This window comes from Sphaerodactylus townsendi, linkage group LG11 (genome assembly GCF_021028975.2).
Source record: "Sphaerodactylus townsendi isolate TG3544 linkage group LG11, MPM_Stown_v2.3, whole genome shotgun sequence".
Lineage (NCBI taxonomy): Eukaryota > Metazoa > Chordata > Lepidosauria > Squamata > Sphaerodactylidae > Sphaerodactylus > Sphaerodactylus townsendi.
The window spans coordinates 9,136,752-9,153,888 of record NC_059435.1 but is presented as its reverse complement, the minus strand read 5'-3'; positions in this window follow the sequence as shown (position 1 = coordinate 9,153,888).

Genomic DNA, 17,137 nt, shown 5'->3' with positions numbered 1-17,137 from the left:
GGGGGGGGTGGGGGGGGGGGGGGGTGGGGGGGGGGGGGGGTGGGGGGGGGGGGGGGTGGGGGGGGGGGGGGGTGGGGGGGGGGGGGGGTGGGGGGGGGGGGGGGTGGGGGGGGGGGGGGGTGGGGGGGGGGGGGGGTGGGGGGGGGGGGGGGTGGGGGGGGGGGGGGGTGGGGGGGGGGGGGGGTGGGGGGGGGGGGGGGTGGGGGGGGGGGGGGGTGGGGGGGGGGGGGGGTGGGGGGGGGGGGGGGTGGGGGGGGGGGGGGGTGGGGGGGGGGGGGGGTGGGGGGGGGGGGGGGTGGGGGGGGGGGGGGGTGGGGGGGGGGGGGGGTGGGGGGGGGGGGGGGTGGGGGGGGGGGGGGGTGGGGGGGGGGGGGGGTGGGGGGGGGGGGGGGTGGGGGGGGGGGGGGGTGGGGGGGGGGGGGGGTGGGGGGGGGGGGGGGTGGGGGGGGGGGGGGGTGGGGGGGGGGGGGGGTGGGGGGGGGGGGGGGTGGGGGGGGGGGGGGGTGGGGGGGGGGGGGGGTGGGGGGGGGGGGGGGTGGGGGGGGGGGGGGGTGGGGGGGGGGGGGGGTGGGGGGGGGGGGGGGTGGGGGGGGGGGGGGGTGGGGGGGGGGGGGGGTGGGGGGGGGGGGGGGTGGGGGGGGGGGGGGGTGGGGGGGGGGGGGGGTGGGGGGGGGGGGGGGTGGGGGGGGGGGGGGGTGGGGGGGGGGGGGGGTGGGGGGGGGGGGGGGTGGGGGGGGGGGGGGGTGGGGGGGGGGGGGGGTGGGGGGGGGGGGGGGGGGGGGGGGGGGGGGGTGGGGGGGGGGGGGGGGGGGGGGGGGGGGGTTAGGGGTGGGGGGGGGGGGGGGGGGGGGGGGGTGGGGGGGGAGGGGGGGGTTTGGTGGGGGGGGGGGTTGGGGTGGGGGGGGGGGGGGGGGGGTTGGGGGGGGGTGGGGGGGGGGGGGGGGGGGGGGGGGGGGGGGGGGGGGGGGGGGGGGGTGGGGGGGGGGGGGGTGGGGGGGGGGGGGGGGGGGGGGGGGGGGGGGGGGGGGGGGGGGGGGGTAGTAACCCACTCTCGGGAACTGGTGAGAACCTGCTGGATCCCACCGCTGACCATAACCATAAAAGATGGTATAAAGCAATACTGAAGAAGAGATGAGCAACCCCTCTCCAGAGCAGCAGTAACTGGGGAGAGAAAAGAGAAGCATTTGCTATAGCTACACCCTTCAACAAGTGTGCTAAAGCACCCTAGTACGGAGCCTTGTCCCGCCAGCAGAAAAGGGGAACTGCTTCTAAGGCAACGGGCAAGCTCACAGACTCATACAGTATCTTTCCATGAGTTGCTGCTATGGCAACGATTTTTTGGGACTCTGCTCCAGATTTGGTCTCACGAAGAACACACAGTACTGCCTGTAGTTTCTGCAAAGGACTGTGAAGAGGACTCTACTATTAGAAAATGGTTAGTGAACCAGTATGAACCTTTTTGAGAATGCGTTCTCAAATGCTTTCTGTTGCAGTTTAATAAATCGGATTTATGTTTTGAGTTCATTAGAATTACCCTGGACCAGTGGCGTAGCACCCACTGGGTGGGGGGGCGACGCCCCGGGCACACCCCAGTGTAAATGCAGAGGGGGCGTTCCAGGGCGGGGGTGGATGGTGCCGCAGCAGGGATGCAGGGCACGCGCATATCCTGGGCACAGTTTTCCCTTGCTCCGCCCCTGCCCTGGACTTGGAAACTGACCGTTGGGGACTCACGGGGTTACACAAACATGAAGCTTGTTGGAATTTCCAGCCTTGTTTGCATGCAGCAGCACAAGCAGCATGGAATTCTGGGAAGCTGCACGAACATTCTAAAGGTGACAGTTGGAATACATTGGTAGTGTTCTGTTCCCTCACTCGCTCTCACTTGCTCTGACTGCCTAAGTGAAAAACAAATGTTCTCTGTGCTTTGCAAACCAAATGCTATGTAAAAGTGCTCTGACAAAGATATTGTATCGCAACCAAGCTGTAACTATGAGGCGTGCATGTAACTATATATGTGATACTTTGTTAATGTGTATATACTGTATATCAGTGATGGCGAACCTTTTTGAGGCCGAGTGCCCAAATTGCAACCCAAAACCCACTTATTTACTGCCGTGCCAATACGGCAATTTAACCTGAATTCTGAGGTTTTAATTTAGAAAAAACAGTTGACTCCGAGGCACGCGTTACTCGGGAGTAAGCTTGATGAAGCAACCGTGCAACTCTTCTAACGGGTGAATCACGACCCTAGGAGGGTTTACTCAGAAGCAAGCCCCATTGCCAGCAACCGAGCTTACTCCCAGGTAAAGGATTGCACCCAGGCCAGCCTAGATGTGTATCAGTGTGTGGGGCGGTGATTTTCCGCCCCCCTTACATGACAAACTCTTGTGCATGCGTGCCCACAGAAAAGGCTCTGAGTGCCACCTCTGGCACCCTTGCCATAGGTTCGCCACCGCTGCTGTATATGTTTTGTCTCTCAGTTAAGTAAAGTTCGCCTTATGTTTTATGAACTTCTGTGGTTAAAAAAAAAGGCTGGTCTTTTTGGAGATAAACTATTCTAATTTGACGTGCCGCACAGTCCACGTGCTTCAATGCAGGGAAGGAGCTGTGCTTCCTTTATTCCCTTGCATATCATCAGGAAGGCATCCTGGCATCGACGTACGATGGTTGGCTGTTATCTGTGCTCCAGAATGTTGGCATTCTGCTCCAAGATTGGTGGGTTGCAGCAGGTGCTAGAGACTCCAGTGCAATCGCTGGGTGTCAGGTCCTTGGAGTTGGGTGCTTTGTTCAAATCTTCCCTTTGTTAGGAGAGCATAGGATCCTGACTACCCTGTTTCCCCTAATATAAGACATCCCCGAAAAATAAGACATAGTAGAGGTTTTGCTGAAGTGCAAAATATAAGGCATCCCCCGAAAGTAAGACGTAGCAAAGTTTTTGTTTGGAAGCATGCCTGACAAACAGAACACAGAAAAAGAAGACATCCCCTGAAAATAAGACATAGCGCATCTTTGGGAGCAAAAATTAATATAAGACACTCTTATATTCGGGGAAACACGGTAGCTATACAGTTATCCCTTCCACATCACTGGAGTTACAAATGCCGTGGCCGCCGCCCCCCCCCCCATCTGGAAATCCACGAAAAAAATCCGGCCCTCCCTTTGTACCTCAGAACAAGTCTGATTTTTTTCTTCTTTTATTTTAACTTTTATCAAGCAATTCTATATATTTATGGTACTAAAAGATAACATGTGTTGATATTATACAATATTGTACATATATTTTCTGCATTTCTGTATTTGTGAACTTTCCCTGTATCGTTTGCTGGTCCCGAAAATCCCCATTTAATTTCTCATGCTGCCCCGTGATATATTATAACTGCGATGGGGAAAGTTGCAATATGGAAGGAATAACTGGATTCGACTCTGACAGCATCTTAAAGGCCATCCAGATTTTTGGGAGTATGAGTTTCGCGAGATGAAGGGAGGTTTGATTCTCAAAAGCTCATATCCTCCATAATCTTGGTGGTCTGGGGAAACTGGACTCGATCGATCGATTTCGAATACCTTTAATGGCATATAAATAGTTTCACATTAACATTAACACTGCAAGATAATAACAGCCTTTACAACTTCTGACGAGTTAAAATAACACCATTAAAAAATTTAGCCACCGCTTCCGACAGCTCGTAGTTGTGGCTGTTGAAAAGATATATAACCTTCTGTTTATCTGTAATGCCTTCACTTCCATGCAGGAAGGGGATTGTGTGCTTCTTCCTATCTATCCCATAAAAAGGACAATTCAACAGCATAGGAGATACTGTTTCCACAGAACCCATGCCCCACGGGCATTTCCTTTCTTTATGTGGAATTCCAAGGTGGCGTCCAAGGCTAAGGGAAGAAGGCAGGGCATTACACCTAGCTAAGGTGATTGCTCTACGCCACCGGGCCTCAACCAGGAGATAAAGGAACTGGGCTACAATTAATCTATCAACGGGTATTCCCAGAGAGATCGGGGAACAGGTTTTATTAGCTTCCTCTAGCATTTGTTGAAACTCTCTATCAAAAAGTCTCTTCTTGATAGCCCCATAGACCTCCTGCTCTGTTAACATTAGTAGGTCCTCTAAGGAAATGCCCAACTCATTAAGTTTGGCTTCCATTTTAACCCACCATTGGGTTGTGTGGAGGATGGACCGTCCCTGGGATATATAGTCCTGGAACTGGACTCAGTTTAGCTGTTCTGGACTCAATTTAGCACACCAACATGGCTACCGTCTGCAATTGACTAGCTATGTTGATGCTAAACCCCCTCAGTCATGGACTGGCACCTGAGACTGAGGTTTGTGCTGTAAATATTTCAATGTTATATGCCTGAATGTTAATGCCAACAACTTTGACATTTACCCAAGTGCCTTTGTGCTCAGTAGTCAGAATAATGCAAAACACGAACAGATTAACTTCATACTGTGCAATACTGCTTGGTTGTTTTTCTCTCTTTCCCATCATTAAAAGGTCTGTAGATCTTATTTACTGCCTCCACCCCTGAGGGTACACAAGTTCTTGAAGTCCTAATGTCGCCATAGTCCTGATTCTTAAACTGCACTCCTTGAGGCAACAACAAACAGACACCCATGACTCACAGACCTTGTTTCTGGAATATGTATTAAACATTCATGCTCTTGCCCAAGACTTGTATACAATAGAGCGCTAAGAAGTTGGGGGCATTTCCTGACCCACCAAACATGAGTGTAGCCATGGCCTCTTTCCAAGGGTGAGCAACGGCGTCTCCTCCAGTAAAACCGCTGACTCATCTGTTCCTCGTTTTGATGCACGGCATCTAAAATTAGTCTCCAAATTATTAAAGTCTAAGGGGGATGCTAGTTTGCCAAAATATGCATGACTGTAAAGGATTAAGTTGTGTACAGTGTGTGTTATTGTCAGTCCACTTTATTGTCAATAAAGTGACTTTTGCTGGAGCCAGACAAGTTGATGAATTCTTTGGCCGTTGCTGATGACAAAGAGAAACAGCATGTTGTCGGAGGTCTGGTAAGTGGGTGTCTGTGCATAGGTCCAGCCCACCCCACCCCACCCCGCGTTGAAAGAGATTCTGGAAGGAGATAATCGCAAATGTCTCGCTGTACCAACAGAGTCTGAGGAATATTTGCCGAATTTTCGGAAGAATAAATACCAGAGCGAGTATTCGGTTTTGCCAAGGCACAGCTACGTTATTGGAGACAAAACTAGTGATTTATCAGAAGGGTCACTGGTCAAACAAATATAAGTCACAGCAATGGAGTCTTGTATCAGCTGCCCGCAAACAGCCTGTTTGATCTGAGGCGATAGGTTTTATTTATTTAGCAATGTTTGGGTGAATAAAAGACTATTAAACACTATAGTGCATCATGTGAAATGGAAATTAGATTTTACAAAAAACCAGAACTTTATTGGAAAGTAAATTTTAACTTATTGCAAGGAAAACTGCCATTGATGGTTGGATAAATGGGGGGGGGCAGTTTAAGAACCTCCACTTTTCATCTCTATCTAGCAGCATGATCTAGTGTTCAGACGGTCAATTTGGTGCCTAGATCTGTCCTTGGAAGTACCACCCCCGTCCCCGCCATTCCTTAGGGCTTTTTCTTTGATGGTTTGATGGGATTAATTTTTATTGTTGCTGAATTTTCCATTACTGTGGTCCTCTAGTTGTATTTATTCTGTCGCAGTTTGCTTTGTTTTTATCTGCACTGCTGAACCGAACGGGACTGTTCTCTTTGTGGAAGCTGGCCCAGAAATATATAATTAAGAAGCAGAGCAAAAACAAATCATTGAAATGCATTGATGAAATACCTAATTTTAACCCAGCCCATTTCCACACAAAAAAAATTACTCACAGTTTCCTTGTAAGGAAAAGCAACAATAAGTCTTCGTGATTATTCGGTGCTTTTTAAATGAGTCTTTAAAATGCTGTTATATTTCAACCTGATACTTATTCCGGGAAAGAAAAAATACCACTTCCCACCAAATTCATACACCTACTAAACATGTAGAGAAGGAGAAGATTTATACCCCACCTTTCTCTTCTATAAGGAGTCTCGAAGAAGCTTACCAACTCCTTTCCTTCCTATTATTATTATTATTATTATTATTATTATTATTATTATTATTATTATTATTATTATTATTATTATTATTATTATTATTATATACATAACAACACAGCACAAGTGTCTGGAATTCATCTCTGAATATCGAGTCCTTCCCAAGGACCTAGGATATTAGAGGTATTTGCGTAGAATGTGTGCAGTTCCTAGAAGGGCTGCTTTCTGCAGCAGGTGGACTGATGTCTCTGTCCAAGTTTAGGCTTTCCAGATGCTCTTTCTTTCAAGATTTCTTGGGATTCCTCCTAGAGCACCGACTACTAGTGGGATTTACTGTTGTTCTTTTTTTGCCACAATCGTTCAACTTCAATTTGTAGGTCCTTGGATTTTGTGATCTTTTCCAGCTCTTTGTCCTCTACCCTGCTGTCAACTGGCACAGCAACATCTATGATCCAAACATGTTTTTTCTCTATCACTGTTATGTCTGGGGTGTTGTGTGCCAGGTGTCTGTCTGTCTGTATTCTAAAGTCCCAGAGTATTTTTGCTTCTTCATTTTCTGTGGTCTTCTCTGGCGGCTTCTTCTTCTTCTTCTTCTTCTTCTTCTTCTTCTTATTATTATTATTATTATTATTATTATTATTATTATTATTATTATTATTATTATTATTATTATTATTAATTCGGCTTAATAGACCACCCAACCCCCGAAGGGCTCTGGGCAGTGTACAATGAGACATAAAACAAATACAATATAAGGTCACATAAATACAATATAACGATAAAACATTAAAATTAATTAAAATACATTATAGCAGCAATTTCAGTAATTACAGATAAAAATACATGCCCAGATGCATGCACAGATGGCACCCAACCCAAAGGCCAGGCTCCTCATGAGGTAGGTGGGGCTGAAAGAGTTCTGAGAGAACCGTGACTAGCCCAAGGTCACTCCGCAGGCTTCATATGGAGGAGCAGGGAAACAAATGCAGTTCACCAGATAAGCCTCTGCCACTCACATGGAAGAATGGGGAATCAAACCTGGTTCTCCAGATTAGAGTCCACCTGCTCTTAACCACCACACTGGCTATGCTACACTAAGTACATAGGCTCCGTATATATGAAGTCTGTACTGTATGCTTTATTACAGTGGTGGACCATTTCTGTGGGTAGTCAGACAGTCCCAGCCTGCAGATATCAAGAAACCCAGTAGTGGTGGTGGGTGAGAGTGCTATCAAGTATCAGCCAACTCATGGTGACTCCATAGAGTTCTCCAGACAAGGGATATGCAGAGGTATTTTGCCATTGCCTGCCTCTGCATATGGACTCTGGGTTTCCTTGGTAGTCTCCCATCCAAATATAAACCAGGGCCAACTCCGCTTCACTCCCAAAACCTAGGTTCGGGCTAGCATGAGCCATCCAGGTCAGGGTGAGAACACAGCAGCCCCTGAATATTCCACTTCTGGGACATCTCTACAGCATGGTCGAGAAATTCAGCTCAAGGATAAGTTACACAGATATAAATAGTCTCAACTCTCAATTATTCCTATTAAGTTCTATGGAACAATGTAACACGGCCAGTGTAGAAGCAATACCCCTAAAAAGAAATTTTCAGACAACCAGCTTTCTTACTGGTGGAGAAAGAAGAGTTGGGTCCACTTTGACCACCCAAAAGGCTACACATGAGATCATGGACAAAAGCCGCATGAGACCAAGACAGTAGTGGAATAGGGAATGGAGCAAGACTGATTAAAGAAGCTAGCTGGATCCAACCTGAGCGCTTGTGAAAGCAGGCGGGAGGTCGCCAGAGGGGCTCAGCTGGGCATCAGGAGTCGGCCTCCTCTGGCCTGTTCATGAGGGAGATGCACGAGACAGTCGGAGGTCCAGCACGCTGCCTTCCCTCCTGGCGTACGGTTCCTCCCACTGGCCTCCACCCGGCCATTGGCCTGCTGAACCTGACCCACCTTGCCTCGATTTTCCGCCCTCCATGGCTTACAACCGGGACATGTGACCCTCTGATCAGTGGTGGGATCCAAAAATTTTAGTGACAGGTTCCCATGGTGGTGGGATTCAAACAGTGGCGTAGCGCCAATGGGGCTGGGCGGGGCACAACGGGGGCGGGCATTCCGGGGGTGGGGCATTAATAATTTCTCTGTTAAAAAACTCTTACTGTAAAAAAAAGTTCCTAATTTCCAGCTGGTATCTTTCTGTCCATAATTTAAACTCATTATAGCAAGTCCCTATAGGTCTCACTGCCAACAAAAACAACTACTTCTCCTCTAATTGACTGCCTGTCAAATACTTAATACTGCCTTTCAAATACTTAATTTTGTTTTTAGAAATCAAAAGAAGGATACTTTCCTTAAACCAGGAACTTTACCATATTTCTAAAACATGTTTTTAAAACAGCCCAACAGGGAGAATGATCTCGTTTTCTACCTTCGCTAACCAGCCACATAGGAAACAACAGGACTTTATGATTTTTGGACCTAATGGAATTTCTAACGGGAAAGCAGACCCAATTAGTAACCCCCTCTCGGCACACACAAATAATTAGTAACCCACTCTCGGGAACTGGTGAGAACCTGCTGGATCCCACCTCTGCCTCTGATGCTAGGAAAAGTTGATTGACAGCAGGAAAAAGGAAGACCCAACACAAGATAGATCAACTCAGTCAAGGGAAAGCCAGCACTTAGTTTGCAGAACCTCAGCAAGGCTGTTAACTATAAGATATTTGGAAGGCCATTAATTCGTAGGGTTGCCATAAGTCAGAACCAACTTGACAACATTTAACACAGAGAGAGAAACTGACAAATCCCACTCGCCACCCTCGCCGTCATCAGTCACGCTCTGGCACTCAAATACCGAATGATTGATAAAGTATTAAAATAAATTGCTTTCAAATACACCACATTGATCGTTTTATCTTGAATCGCATGATTGCATGGAAAATCAAATCTCCTCTAACTGGTTTTGAACTCTTGATTCAGTCAAGGTCAACCTGCACAAAAACGTAATCGAAATTACTTGTGATGATACTTTTGCCTTACAGGGCCAGCCAGACTGTTAAGAAAACCTAGATGATCACCTAGTTCCCACTTTTCCCCTGTGCTTCAGACAGGGCTCACTTTAAAAAAAATTCTTCCAACCCTCTAACGCAGACCTAGGCATTATACAGCCCGCGGGCCACATCCGGCCCACCGGATGACCCTGACTGGCCCCCCTGCCGTGCTGGGGAGTGAGGCGCCTTTGAAAGCCCCGCAGAAGCCGGTTGCCTTGGCTGCCGGCTTCTGCGGGGTTTTCAAAAGAGCCTCGCCCCCCTGCCTTTTGGCCCGCCCCTCCACAATATTTTCTGTTTCTTATGCGGCCCCATGGAAAAAATAATTGCCCACCCCTGCTCTAACCAATCATTTTGCCAAAAAATCAAGCCAAAAAAGGCACAGACTTTTGCTTTTCTGATCTCAGTTTAAAATGGGGAGAAGGGATAGGAGGGTGGCTTCGGGGGCAATCCTGAGCAGGTCTACTCAGAAGTAAATATCATCTTCTTAAACAGGCTTGCTCCCAGGAAACTGTTCTTAGGACTGAAGCGTCCCACAAGGCAAATTTCCCCCCATTCAAGGAAATAAAATAATTTCTCTATACATCACTGAAGCCGGGGGGCAGGAAACAAAGTCCTTGGCTTGGCGCCAATTACACTATGCTTGGGAAAGGGGTCAAAAATACAAGTTGGAGGTTGAGAAGCCATCTGGGATAGATATTCCTTACACTTTGGGAGTAATAAGAGAAAGTTCCTTGGTTAAACTGTGCACGTGGCGTTTCGCTCCAATTAAACTTAAACATGTCCATGTGACACAGAGGTGGGATCCAGCAGGTTCTCACAGGTTCCCGAGAGTAGGTTACTAATTATTTGTTTGTGCCGAGAGGGGGTTACTAATGGGTGATTTTGCCTCATGATTTTTGCCTTAGTTATGCCCCTCCTCTCAGCAGAAGCGCGCAAAACTTGAAGCAGTTTAGCAGAAGGTGCACCGGCATGCGTGGCAGCCTGCACCTGCGTGCATTCGTTTCCTGCCCAAGGACCGGCGCAGCGGCTGCGTCCTTGCCACAGCCCTGCCCAGGAATGCCCCGCCCCCGGAATGCCTGGCCACGCCCACGTCGTGCCCCACCCAGCCCCATTGGCGCTACACCACAGTTTGAATCCCACCACCATGGGAACCTGTTACTAAAATTTTTGGATCCCACCACTGATGTGACATGCTCTTCATAATGCTAGAGATGCTATAGCTCAGGGGTCTGCTCTTTCAGCCTTATACTGCGGCTCCACGTGGTCTGGAGGTTGGAGGGTAGCGTGGGCATGTCCCTCCAGCCCTCCAGAGCAGCGCTGGAAGGAAAGGTGAGTGGAGGGGCCGAACCGGAGGCGGCTCTGTGCACGAGGGCGCCCCTTTTTACATCCCCTCCACTCACCTCTCCTTCCAGCGCTGCTCTGGAGGGCTGGGGGACACGCCCATGCTGCCCTCTGACCCCTGGAGGTCGGAGGGTAGTGTGGCCGTGTCCCTCCAGAGCAGCTGCCACCCCTCCTCTGCCATCCCCACAGCCGCCATCCCCACTCTGCCCCACGGAGCAGGCAGTTAACAACTCAATTTTACACCCGATGAAAAGTTGGCTTTATTCGAAGTACTTAGGAAGGAAAATAAGAATGTAGCTCACAGATCTTTAATAAGTTTTCTTTTATTATTATATTATCACTCACAGGAAATTAAGACAAGACTTACAGTCAGCCTCTTGTACGCACGCCTTGGAAAAATGACTCTCTAAGCAAAATTAACTTGGTAAATTAGATTAGTGGAAAAAATCTAAATGAATGCCAGTGTTTTATTGTTTTGAATTCATTTATATGTTTGATCAACTCACATTCAACAAATCTTCCTCCACCATTAAATGCCCAGAACCCGAGAAACAGTGTCGCTTAGCATAAATAATGCTCATATTTTTAATTAGAAGTGTAATTGCATTTTGTTGAACTGCAAAACAATGTGTATAATTATGTCGCTATTTACTTGATTCTGTTCTCTTTGTTGTTGTAATGTTCAGTTACTTTATGCATTTAATTAGAATAGAATAGAATAGAATAGAATAGAATAGAATAGAATAGAATAGAATCTTTATTGGCCAAGTGTGATTGGACACACAAGGAATTTGTCTCCGGTGCATATGCTCTCAGTGTACATAAAAGAAAAATACATTTGTCAAGAATCATAAGGTACAGCACTTAATCATAAGGTACAGCACTTAATGATTGTCATATAGGTCTAGTAAGCAATCAGGAAACAATCAGTAGTAATGAAAACATAAAATGTAAAATCATAAAATAAAATAAAATAAAATGTCAGCACAGGCTATAGTCATACAGTCATAAGTGGGAGGAGATGGGTAATAGGAATGATGAAAAAAGTAGTGCAGTAATTATATAATAAGTATATAATAAATAGTTTAACATTATCGAGGGAATTATTTGTTTAACAGAGTGATGGCATATCTGGGGAAAAAAACTGTTCTTATGTCTAGTTGTCTTGGTGTGTGCAGTGCTCTAGTAGCGACGTTTAGAGGATATGAGTTGAAAAAGTTTATGTCCAGGATGCGATGCGTCAGTAAATATTTTCACAGCTCTTTTTTTGACCCTTGCAGTATACAGGTCCCTCAATGGAAGGTGCATAGTTGTTAGCAGCAATTGTTTTTTTCTGCAGTTCTGATTATTCTCTGAAGTCTGGTGTGCGATCTTGTTGGGTTGCAGAACCAAACCACACAGTTATAGAGGAGTGCAGATGACAGACCTCAATGATTCCTCTGTAGAACTGTATCAGCAGCAGCTCCTTGGGCAGTTTGAGGCTTCCTGAGTTGGCGCAGGAAAAGAACATTCTTTGTTGTGCTTTTTTGATGACATTTTGATAATAGGTGACCATTTTTTAGGTCAAGTGAGATATGATGGAGCCTAGAAATTTAGGTAAAGGTCTCTACTATTGATACTTGTGTTGTCTAGTATTGTGAGAGGAGGTAGGATGGGAGGGTTTCTCCTGAAATCTACCACCATTTCTACGCTTTTAAGTGTGTTCAGTTCTAGATTGTTCCAGTGGCACCACGAGGCTAGTTGTTCAACCTCCCGTCTGTATGCGGTTTCATCGTTGTCTCGAATGAGACCAATCACTGTTGTATCATCTGCAAATTTCAGTATTTTAACAGATGGATCGTTTGAGATGCAGTCATTGGTATACAGAGAGAAGAGAAGTGGTGAAAGTACACAGCCTTGGGGGGCCCCTGTGCTCATTTTACAGGTGTCTGATGTAATTTTTCCTAGCTTCACCTGCTGTTTCCTATCTGTTAGGAAGCTTGTGATCCACTTACAAATATGCTCAGGTACTGCTAGCTGATTTAGTTTGGTTACATAGAAATTACATAGAAATAAATTACATAGAAATTACATAGAAATAAAAAAATTACCGCTCCCCAAAAGAACCTCAACTATGGTTTAGATTTTGAAAAACATTTTACTAATGTATACCTCTACATAAAGAATTAAAAATGCAGTTTATGGAAATTGATAGGAAATGTTTACCCACTCCCCTCCTACTAAGTACAAATTGGCCAATGTTAATCTTTATGATTTAGCTGGTTCACAGCTCAACCCCACAAAATATAATAAATTTCCATAATATTTTTTGTTTTGATTTTTTTTTAAAATTGAAGGTGGGCTGTATTTCCTATTTGTTTGTTTGTTTGTTTGTTAGAATATAATGATTGAAGAGCCCTGATTTGGATAGCCCAGGCTAGCCCAATATCATCAGATCTTAGAGGCTAAGAGTACAATTCAAAGAGTGTGTGTGTGGAAGTGCAGGATCAGTGGTGGGATCCAAAAATTTTAGTAACAGGTTCCCATGGGGGTGGGATTCAAACTGTGGTGTAGCGCCAATGGGGCTGGGCGGGGCACGACGAGGGCGTGGCCAGGCATTCAAGGGCGGGGCATTCCTGGGCGGGGCTGTGGCAAGGACGCAGTCGCTGCGCCGGTCCTTGCATGGGAAACGAACGCACGCAGGCGCAGGCTGCCACGCACGCCGGTGCACCTCCTGCTAGACTGCTTCAAGTTCTGCGCGCTACTGCTGAGAGGAGGGGCGTAACGAAGGCAAAAATCACGTGGCAAAATCACCCATTAGTCACCCCCTCTCGGCACACACAAATAATTAGTAACCTACTCTCGGGAACCTGTGAGAACCCGCTGGATCCCACCTCTGGGCAGGATGACAAATGGAACCTTGAAAGGAACTTGGGGTTGCAGCGACACAGCATACGGGAGAAATATGCTGGCATAAGAGGTGTTCCGGGGGGTGGGGTGGGGTGGGGGCAACTTTAGTCAGCTCCCAGTGTGGTTGCAGCCCAGGAATATCCCTTTTTGCCGCACAAACGTATGCTCCAAAAAAAGAAAGGCAGAAGTCATTCTTGGCATAAGGCTTCCCTGGGCGCAGTGGCGTATCTGCCTAGGGAAAAGGGGTACCCCTTGTCCCCGGGCGCCAGAAAGGCGCCACTCTTCTGGTCACATGAGGTGTGCAAAATCTGCCCCCCACGTGACCAGGAAGTCCTGCTGTCTCGTTTTTGCGAGCCTCGACCCGTCTGAGGCACGCAAAAACGATGAGGCAGCAGGACTTCCTGCTGCCTCCAAGCGCCCTCAATCCCACCATGGACTCCCCCCTCCCTCCCTTCCCCCCCTGCCAGCTGGGCTCCCAGCCGGCAGCCTGCAGTCTCTTCTGACCTCCCCTCCGGGCAGGCTGGAAGAGACTGCAGTCCCGGCCTCGGAGACTTTCTTTTATAAGCACTGAGGCCGGGGGTGCGGCTTGGGGTGCAGGAAGTCCCACCCCTTCCTGATCCCCACCCCCCGGCCTCAGTGCTTATAAAAGCAGGTCTCCGATGCCGGGAATGCAGTCTCTTCTGGCCTGCCCGGAGGGGAAGTCAGAAGAGACTGCAGGCTGCTGGCTGGGAGCCCAGCTGGCAGAGAGGAAAATCCGTGGAATGGCGCTTAAACGCAGCAGGAAGTCCTGCTGCCTCATCGTTTTTGCGTGCCTCAGACCGGTCGAGGCACCTGGGAGCCCAGCCGGCAGGGGGAGTCGGGGGGGGAGGTGGGCACCCTAGACCTTGCCCATGCCCATGGTGACATGGTCGAGGGCAGTGGGGGTGGAGCCTGGGGGCATCAAGGGCGGAGCAGGGGTGGGGGGGCAGAGGCTGGGGGGCGTCCCAGAGACAATTTGTCTCTGGGCGCCATTTACCCCTGGAACGCCTCTGCCTGGGCGAGAAGCGTTTTTTCCCCTTCTTCCCCAGCACCTGCACTACTGGTTGCCTCTTGGGAGGCTGTGCTGTGGCTCTGTCTCATGCTGCCGCTCTACTGCCACCCCCGTGGATTGGTCTGCCTTGTAGAGTTTACCCTAGCAAGTATTTGGTTAGGAGACCTCCCAAGAGCACCAGAGGCGTGATGCAGACCACGGCAGACCACTTCTGAATGCCCTCTTGACCCACCAGGGGTTGCAATGAGCCAGGCATGACTTGGTGGCAAAAAATTCATTGAAGAAAATTCATTGAAGATCCGGCTGGCCTCTACAAGGGCCAGGGCTTTTACGGCTCTGGCCCCTACCTGGTGGAACAGGCTTCCAGGTGAGATCAGGGCCCTGCGGGACTTACAAAGTTTCCGCAGGGCCTGTAAAACGGACCTGTTCCGCCAGGCGTTTGGCCAGCCGGGATGATGTCAACTCCGCCATAAGAACATCTGGCCTCCCGTGGGTACATAAAGGGGGAAGGAGGGGTTGTTTAGTATTTTATAGTATAGTACAGCCATCTGTAGTTAGTATTTTATATATTATTTTATTGTAAATTATGTATTTGATGTTTTAAATTGTTTTAGTGTTGATGGACACCACCCTGAGTCTTTGGGGAGGGTGGTATATAAATGAATGAATGAATGAATGAATGAATGAATGAATGAATGAATGAATGAATGAATGAATGAATGAATGAATGAATGAATGAATAAATAAATAAATAAATAAATAAATAGGGGTTTTGTTTTAATGATCTTGAAGTTGCAAGTGCTCCAGTCCAGAAAGGGAGATCAATGCTTGGAAGTGGGGGGAGGGAGCGGGTGGGCAGAAGGGAGCGGGAATACACAGACACAACTGTGGCAATTGCTGTGCATGCTCCCATACCCTCGAAAACGTGTGCAGACACTATATTCCTCTTAAGGACTTCATTACACAACACTATCAGTAAATTCAGCTAAAGGAAGAAAGGAAGCATTGAATGTCATGGTACCGCTGAATATCATATTTGCCCTGTTTCTTCTTCTTCCTCCTCCTCCAACCTCCCTCCAGAAAAGCTCTGCACCTTATTAAAGCAGGAATGGCATCCCTTTCCCCCATACCATGTAAGGGGAAGCACAAATGTATTTGTCAGAAAGCGACTGGTATTGTTACCGCACTGCCTGGGTAACTTTTATTTCCCCAGATCTGCCAGTTCTCAGCAGCGCAGAGGAACAGAAATGGGACCCAACACAGCGAGAATATTGAGAAATAAAAATGAGTTTATTGAGATGCTGACCTACGTGTCAGCACCTCCACACCACGGCAATTGCAGCTGCCTAGCAGCTTTACAACAACCTTTACACACATTCTCCTTGGGAGTCTCGAGTCCGGGGAATACAGGACAAGCCCTACAACCATTCATTTTACAGATTACATAGCAACCAGTTAGGAGCCCAGTCCCTTCCCTGAATCTTGCCAGAGGCAGAAACGAGTGGTGATGGCAATGGGATAGGGCACAGGCGGGAAAAACACAAAAGAATCCGATGGGTGCTTAGGGCCAGGAATCGAAACCTAACGACGACGGCACCCTTATCTGCCTGCTGGTGGGATTAAGGCAGGTGGAGGCACTTCTTCCGGGGTTCCTTTTGTCAAACGTCCATTCATGGTTTTTGCAAATGAAAGGGACCTGCCCAGGTGGAGCAGGGGTGGATTCCTGCCTTGAGCAAAGGAGGTTCCATGCAGACACAAATACAAAATACAACAGTAATTCCTACATTCTACCTAATACAACTTGTTCCTATCTAACTTATAAAGAAATAAAACATAATTTCACCTTTATTAACAACAATACTTGGAATACTTCATTTCTGACTCCGCTATCAGTATTACTGAACTGTGAACTTATATATTCAGAGAACTGAAAATAAGATTCCTGCTGGATCAGACCAGAGGTCCATCTAGTCCGGCATTCTGTCTCTCATGTTCCTCTGGAGGTCCAAAAAGCAAAGTATAAGATTTGAAGCCTTCCCCTGATATTGCTTCCTGATACTGGTAATCTGAGGTTTACTGCCTCTGAATGTGGAGGTTCCCTTTCATTACCATGGCTAGTAGCCGCTGATAGACAGATCCTCCACGAATCTGTCTTATTTAACACTGTTGACCTTGTTTAATAATAATCTAATGACAAATGGAATAACTTTCTGGGACGTTCTCTCAGCACAAGCCAACCTAAATGAGAAGGAACAAGCACAAAATCCACTAAAGGGGGGGGGGGTAGGGTTTGCACTGATTTCCTTGATTTCGGTAGGATTTACAAAAGAGAACACTGCTGGTGGATTGCTCTAGAAATCTACAAGGTTTCGGTAAGTGAATTAAAACTTTTTTAGAACACTGTGAAATTCTGTAAGCCAACAATAAAATATTTGTAAGCCAGCAATAAAATATTTGCTGAATTTTAGGATCGTAGCAGTCCCTCGTGGGGGGTGGAGAAAGTGGACCCAACCAGCAGGTGGCGCTATATCAAGATGAATCTTCAGAAGGTCAGTGATGCAGAAAGACAGAAAGGAGTCACGGTCTAGGTCAGAGGTCTGCAACCTGTGGCTCTCCAGATGTTCATGGACTACAATTCCCATCAGCCCCTGCCAGCATGGCCAATTGGCCATGCTGGCGGGGGCTGATGGGAATTGTAGTCTATGAACATCTGGAGAGCCACAAGTT